This window comes from Lepidochelys kempii, unplaced genomic scaffold, assembly GCF_965140265.1.
Source record: "Lepidochelys kempii isolate rLepKem1 unplaced genomic scaffold, rLepKem1.hap2 scaffold_113, whole genome shotgun sequence".
Taxonomy (NCBI): Eukaryota; Metazoa; Chordata; order Testudines; family Cheloniidae; genus Lepidochelys; species Lepidochelys kempii.
In genome coordinates, this window is record NW_027333595.1 from 55,001 (window position 1) to 62,500 (window position 7,500).

Genomic DNA, 7,500 nt, shown 5'->3' on the forward strand with positions numbered 1-7,500 from the left:
TGGTGGCCGGAGGAGAATTAAGCCCGGGGCCCCGGGGCAGGGGCACCCGGACGGAGCGGGGTCCGCCCGGCCCCAGCCCGCGGGGGCAGGAACCGGGTTGACCTGGTGGCCGGAGGAGAATTAAGCCCGGGGCCCCGGGGCAGGGGCACCCGGACGGAGCGGGGTCCGCCCGGCCCCAGCCCGCGGGGGCAGGAACCGGGTTGACCTGGTGGCCGGAGGAGAATTAAGCCCGGGGCCCCGGGGCAGGGGCACCCGGACGCAGCGGGGTCCGCCCGGCCCCAGCCCGCGGGGGCAGGAACCGGGTTGACCTGGTGGCCGGAGGAGAATTAAGCCCGGGGCCCCGGGGCAGGGGCACCCGGACGGAGCGGGGTCCGCCCGGCCCCAGCCCGCGGGGGCAGGAACCGGGTTGACCTGGTGGCCAAAAAGCAAACCGGCCACCAGGTAAACCCGTTCAAAGTATAGGGTTGACCTGGTGGCCGAACAGCAAACCGGCCACCAGGTAAACCCGTTCAAAGTATAGGGTTGACCTGGTGGCCGAAAAACAAACCGGCCACCAGGTCAACCCGTTCAAAGTATAGGGTTGACCTGGTGGCCGAAAAGCAAAGCGGCCACCAGGTAAACCCGTTCAAAGTATAGGGTTGACCTGGTGGCCGAAAATCAAAGCGGCCACCAGGTCAACCCGTTCAAAGTATAGGGTTGACCTGGTGGCCGAAAAGCAAACCGGCCACCAGGTCAACCCATTGAAAGTATAGGGTTGACCTGGTGGCCGGACGGGAAGGAAGCCCCGAGCCCCGGGGCAGGGGGACCCGGGTGGAGTGGGGTCCGTCCGGCTCCAGGCCGCGGGGGAGGCTCCGGGTTGACCTGGTGTCCGGACGGGAACGAAGCCCCGACCCCGTGGCAGGGGGACCCGCACGGAGAAGGCGTCCGACCGGCCCCAGCTCGCGCTGCAGGCTCCGGGTTGACCTGGTGACTCCCCTGCCTCGGGTGGCCCCGATCCTTTTTTTTCCGGTTTTTTTTTCCGTTTTTTGGCCGGAGAGTGGTCGGGATGGCCCCCCGGCACCCCTTTTGTGGTCGTTGAAAATTTTGTTTCAGACTTCCAGGGGCCCGATCCCTGACCGAGGCGTTTCAGGCTGGCCTGGCGGACTTCTCTGCACAGGCTCCGGATTGACCCGGTGACTCCCCTGCCTCGGGTGGGCCCGATCCTTTTTTCCGCTTTTTTTTTTTTTTTTTTTTTTGGGGTCCGGAGAGTGGTCTGGATGCCCCCCCAGAACCCCTTTTGCGGTCGTTGAAATTTTTTTTTTCAGACTTCCAGGGTCCCGATCCCTGACCACGGCGTCGCAGGCTAGCCTGGGAGACTTGTCTGGCGAGGGCAGGCACAGGGTTGACAAGGTGTCCGGACGGGAAGGAAGCCCCGAGCCCCGGGGCACGGGTACCCGGCCTGAGCGGGGTCCGTCCGGCCCCAGCCCGCGGGGGAGGCTCCGGGTTGACCTGGTGTCCGGACGGGAAGGAAGCCCCGAGCCCGGGGCAAGGGGACCCGGGCGGAGCGGGGTCTGTCCGGCTCCAGCCCGCGGGGGAGGCTCCGGGTTGACCTGGTGTCCGGACGGGAAGGAAGCCCCGATCCCGGGGCAAGGGGACCCGGACGGAGCGGTATCCGCCGAGCCCCAGCCCGCGGGGGCAGGAACCGGGTTGACCTGTTGGCCGAAAAGCAAACCGGCCACCAGGTCAACCCGTTCAAAGTATAGGGTTGACCTGGTGGCCGAAAAGCAAACCGGCCACCAGGTCAACCCATTGAAAGTATAGGGTTGACCTGGTGGCCGAAAAACAAACCGGCCACCAGGTCAACCCGTTCAAAGTATAGGGTTGACCTGGTGGCCGAAAAGCAAACCGGCCACCAGGTCAACCCATTGAAAGTATAGGGTTGACCTGGTGGCCGAAAAACAAACCGGCCACCAGGTCAACCCGTTCAAAGTATAGGGTTGACCTGGTGGCCGAAAAGCAAACCGGCCACCAGGTCAACCCATTGAAAGTATAGGGTTGACCTGGTGGCCGGACGGGAAGGAAGCCCCGAGCCCCGGGGCAGGGGGACCCGGGTGGAGTGGGGTCCGTCCGGCTCCAGGCCGCGGGGGAGGCTCCGGGTTGACCTGGTGTCCGGACGGGAACGAAGCCCCGACCCCGTGGCAGGGGGACCCGCACGGAGAAGGCGTCCGACCGGCCCCAGCTCGCGCTGCAGGCTCCGGGTTGACCTGGTGACTCCCCTGCCTCGGGTGGCCCCGATCCTTTTTTTCCGTTTTTTTTTTTTTCCGTTTTTTGGCCGGAGAGTGGTCGGGATGCCCCCCCGGCACCCCTTTTGTGGTCGTTGAAAATTTTGTTTCAGACTTCCAGGGGCCCGATCCCTGACCGGGGCGTTTCAGGCTGGCCTGGCGGACTTCTCTGCACAGGCTCCGGATTGACCCGGTGACTCCCCTGCCTCGGGTGGGCCCGATCCTTTTTTCCGTTTTTTTTTTTTTTGGGTCCGGAGAGTGGTCTGGATGCCCCCCCAGAACCCCTTTTGGGGTCGGTGAAAAATTTTTTTCAGACTTCCAGGGTCCCGATCCCTGACCACGGCGCCGCAGGCTGGTCTGGGGGACTTGTCTGGCGAGGGCAGGCACAGGGTTGACATGGTGTCCGGACGGGAAGGAAGCCCCGAGCCCCGGGGCACGGGTACCCGGCCTGAGCGGGGTCCGTCCGGCTCCAGCCCGCGGGGGAGGCTCCGGGTTGACCTGGTGTCCGGAAGCCCCGAGCCCCAGGGCAGGGGTACCCGGGCTGATCGGGGTCCGTCCGGCCCCAGCCCGCGGTGCAGGCTCCGGGTTTACCTGGTGTCCGGAAGCCCCGAGCCCCAGGGCAGGGGTACCCGGGCTGATCGGGGTCCGTCCGGCCCCAGCCCGCGGTGCAGGCTCCGGGTTGACCTGGTGTCCGGAAGCCCCGAGCCCCAGGGCAGGGGTACCCGGGCTGATCGGGGTCCGTCCGGCCCCAGCCCTCGGTGCAGGCTCCGGGTTGACCTGGTGACTCCCCTGCCTCGCGTGGCCCCGATCCTTTTTTCCGTTTTTTTTTTCCTTTTTTGGCCGGAGAGTGCTCGCGATGCCTCCCCCCCGCCACCCCGTTTTGGGTCGGTGGGAAAAAAATCAGACTTCCAGGGACCCGATCCCTGGCCGCGGCGTTTCAGGCTGGCCTGGCGGACTTCTCTGCACAGGCTCCGGGTTGAACCAGTGACTCCCCTGCCTCGGGTGGGCCCGATCCTTTTTTCCGTTTTTTTTTTTTATTTATTTTTTGGCCGGAGAGTGGTAGGGATGCCTTCCCCGCCACCCCGTTTGGGGTCGGTGAAAAAAAATTCAGACTTCCAGGGGCCCGATCCCTGGCCGCGGCGTTTCAGGCTGCCCTGGCGGACTTCTCTGCACAGGCTCCGGGTTGAACCAGTGACTCCCCTGCCTCGGGTGGGCCCGATCCTTTTTTCCGGGTTTTTTTTTTTTTTTTTTTTGGGGGTCCGGAGAGTGGTCTGGATGTCCCTCAGATCCCCTTTTGGGGTCGATGAAAATTTTTTAAAAAGACTTCCAGGGTCCCGATCCCTGACCACGGCATCGCAGAGTGGCCTGGGGGGCTTGTCCGGCGGGGGGCAGGCTGCGGCTTGACATGGTGTCCGGACGGGAAGGAAGCCCCGAGCCCGCGGCAGGGGGACCCGGGCGGAGCGGGGTCCGTCCGGCCCCAGCCCGCGGGGGGAAGGCTCCGGGTTGACCTGGTGTCCGGAAGCCCCGAGCCCCGGGGCAGGGGTACCCGGGCTGATCGGGGTCCGTCCGGCCCCAGCCCGCGGTGCAGGCTCCGGGTTGACCTGGTGTCCGGAAGCCCCGAGCCCCAGGGCAGGGGTACCCGGGCTGATCGGGGTCCGTCCGGCCCCAGCCCGCGGTGCAGGCTCCGGGTTGACCTGGTGACTCCCCTGCCTCGGGTGGCCCCGATCCTTTTTTCCGTTTTTTTTTTTTTTTCATTTTTTGGCCGGAGAGTGGTAGGGATGCCTTCCCCCGCCACCCCGTTTGGGGTCGGTGAAAAAAAATTTCAGACTTCCAGGGCCCCGATCCCTGGCGGGGCGTTTCAGGCTGGCCGGCGGGACCTCTCGGGCACAGGCGCCGGGTTGACCCGCTGACTCCCCTGCCTCGGGTGGCCCCGATCCTTTTTCCCGTTTTTTTTTTTTTTTTCATTTTTTGGCCGGAGAGTGGTAGGGATGCCTTCCCCCGCCACCCCGTTTGGGGTCGGTGAAAAAAAATTTCAGACTTCCAGGGCCCCGATCCCTGGCGGGGCGTTTCAGGCTGGCCGGCGGGACCTCTCGGGCACAGGCGCCGGGTTGACCCGGTGACTCCCCTGCCTCGGGTGGCCCCGATCCTTTTTTCCGTTTTTTTTTTTTTTTCATTTTTTGGCCGGAGAGTGGTAGGGATGCCTTCCCCCGCCACCCCGTATGGGGTCGGTGAAAAAAAATTTCAGACTTCCAGGGCCCCGATCCCTGGCGGGGCGTTTCAGGCTGGCCGGCGGGACCTCTCGAGCACAGGCGCCGGGTTGACCCGGTGACTCCCCTGCCTCGGGTGGCCCCGATCCTTTTTTCCGTTTTTTTTTTTTTGGGTCCGGAGAGTGGTCTGGATGCCCCTCAGATCGCCTTTTGGGGTCGGTGAAAATTTTTAAAAAAGACTTCCAGGGTCCCGATCCGTGACCACGGCGTCGCAGGGTGGCCTGGGGGGCTTGTCCGGCGGGGGGCAGGCTGCGGCTTGACATGGTGTCCGGACGGGAAGGAAGCCCCGAGCCCCGGGGCAGGGGGACCCGGGCGGAGCGGGGTCCGTCCGGCCCCAGCCCGCGGGGGGCAGGCTCCGGGTTGACCTGGTGTCCGGAAGCCCCGAGCCCCAGGGCAGGGGTACCCGGGCTGATCGGGGTCCGTCCGGCCCCAGCCCGCGGTGCAGGCTCCGGGTTGACCTGGTGACTCCCCTGCCTCGGGTGGCCCCGATCCTTTTTTCCGTTTTTTTTTTTTTTTCCATTTTTTGGCCGGAGAGTGGTAGGGATGCCTTCCCCCGCCACCCCGTTTGGGGTCGGTGAAAAAAAATTTCAGACTTCCAGGGCCCCGATCCCTGGCGGGGCGTTTCAGGCTGGCCGGCGGGACCTCTCGGGCACAGGCGCCGGGTTGACCCGGTGACTCCCCTGCCTCGGGTGGCCCCGATCCTTTTTTCCGTTTTTTTTTTTTTTGGGTCCGGAGAGTGGTCTGGATGCCCCTCAGATCGCCTTTTGGGGTCGCTGAAAATTTTTAAAAAAGACTTCCAGGGTCCCGATCCGTGACCACGGCGTCGCAGGGTGGCCTGGGGGGCTTGTCCGGCGGGGGGCAGGCTGCGGCTTGACATGGTGTCCGGACGGGAAGGAAGCCCCGAGCCCGCGGCAGGGGGACCCGGGCGGAGCGGGGTCCGTCCGGCCCCAGCCCGCGGGGGGCAGGCTCCGGGTTGACCTGGTGTCCGGAAGCCCCGAGCCCCAGGGCAGGGGTACCCGTGCTGATCGGGGTCCGTCCGGCCCCAGCCCGCGGTGCAGGCTCCGGGTTGACCTGGTGTCCGGAAGCCCCGAGCCCCGGGGCAGGGGTACCCGGGCTGATCGGGGTCCGTCCGGCCCCAGCCCGCGGTGCAGGCTCCGGGTTGACCTGGTGTCCGGAAGCCCCGAGCCCCAGGGCAGGGGTACCCGGGCTGATCGGGGTCCGTCCGGCCCCAGCCCGCGGTGCAGGCTCCGGGTTGACCTGGTGACTCCCCTGCCTCGGGTGGCCCCGATCCTTTTTTCCGTTTTTTTTTTTTTTTTTTCATTTTTTGGCCGGAGAGTGGTAGGGATGCCTTCCCCCGCCACCCCGTTTGGGGTCGGTGAAAAAAAATTTCAGACTTCCAGGGCCCCGATCCCTGGCGGGGCGTTTCAGGCTGGCCGGCGGGACCTCTCGGGCACAGGCGCCGGGTTGACCCGGTGACTCCCCTGCCTCGGGTGGCCCCGATCCTTTTTTCCGTTTTTTTTTTTTTTTTTCATTTTTTGGCCGGAGAGTGGTAGGGATGCCTTCCCCCGCCACCCCGTATGGGGTCGGTGAAAAAAAATTTCAGACTTCCAGGGCCCCGATCCCTGGCGGGGCGTTTCAGGCTGGCCGGCGGGACCTCTCGTGCACAGGCGCCGCGTTGACCCGGTGACTCCCCTGCCTCGGGTGGGCCCGATCCTTTTTTCCGAGGTTTTTTTCCTTTTCGGCCGGAGAGTGCTCTGGATGCCCCCCCAGCACCCCTTTGGCGGTCGGTGAAATTTTTTTTTTTAGACCTCCAGGGGCCCGATCCCTGGCCGCGGCGTCGCAGGCTGGCCTGGAGGAGCTCTCCTGCGGGGACAGGGTCCGGGTTGACCCGGTGACTCCCCTGCCTCGGGTGGGCCCGATCCTTTTTTCCGTTTTTTTTTTTTTTTCCCGGAGAGTGGTCTGGGTGTCCCCCCAGCACCCCTTTGGGGGTCGGTGAAAAATTTTTTTTCCGACTTCCAGGGGCCCGATCCACGGCCGCGGCGTCGCAGGCTGGCCTGGTGGCCTTCTCTCGCTCCGGCCGCGGATGGCGAGACGCTCGGCCACCAGGTCAACCCGGAGGAAAAACGGCTGAAAAAAAATCGCTAAGTCCCTGCTCGGCCACCAGGTCAACCCGGAGGAAAAACGGCTGAAAAAAATTTTCTAAGTCCCTGCTCGGCCACCAGGTCAACCCGGAGGAAAAACGGCTGAAAAAAATTACTAAGTCCCTGCTCGGCCACCAGGTCAACCCGGAGGAAAAAACGGCTGAAAAAATTTCTAAGTCCCTGCTCGGCCACCAGGTCAACCCCAGGAAAAGGCTGAAAAAATGGCTAAGTCCCTGCTCGGCCACCAGGTCAACCCCAGGAAAAGGCTGAAAAAATGGCTAAGTCCCTGCTCGGCCACCAGGTCAACCCCAGAAAAAGGCTGAAAAAATTTCTAAGTCCCTGCTCGGCCACCAGGTCAACCCCATTGAAAGTAACGGGTTGACCTGGTGGCCGGCAGTCTCACGGAAGTCCGGATGGGGTCGCCAAAACTCCCTTCGGCCGACCGAGGGAACCACGAGGTCGGATTGATTTTCAGATTGGTCCCGCTAAAATGGCGGTTGGATTTTTCACATAGTTCATTCCGACGGGTGCGCGGAGATTTCTGAGGACAGGTTTTTCAGAACCTCTGAGAACCAGAGATGAGCCCGGGGGACCAATCTGAGTGTTGTACCCGATCTTGCGAGGGGGGAATGGGGCACGTTGGCAGGTGGGGCGGCCCTCGGCCCTCCGTGCCCCCCCCTTTTCCGGCTCTTCTCCTCCGGGGACCCCGTCGTCCCCTCGCACCCCCGGCGCAGGCCCGGTGGCCGGGATGCGAACTCCGACTGTCGGCGCCCCCCGGAGGGAGGGGGGGCCCGCTCCCCGCTTGCCTTCCGATCGATGTGGCGCTCACCT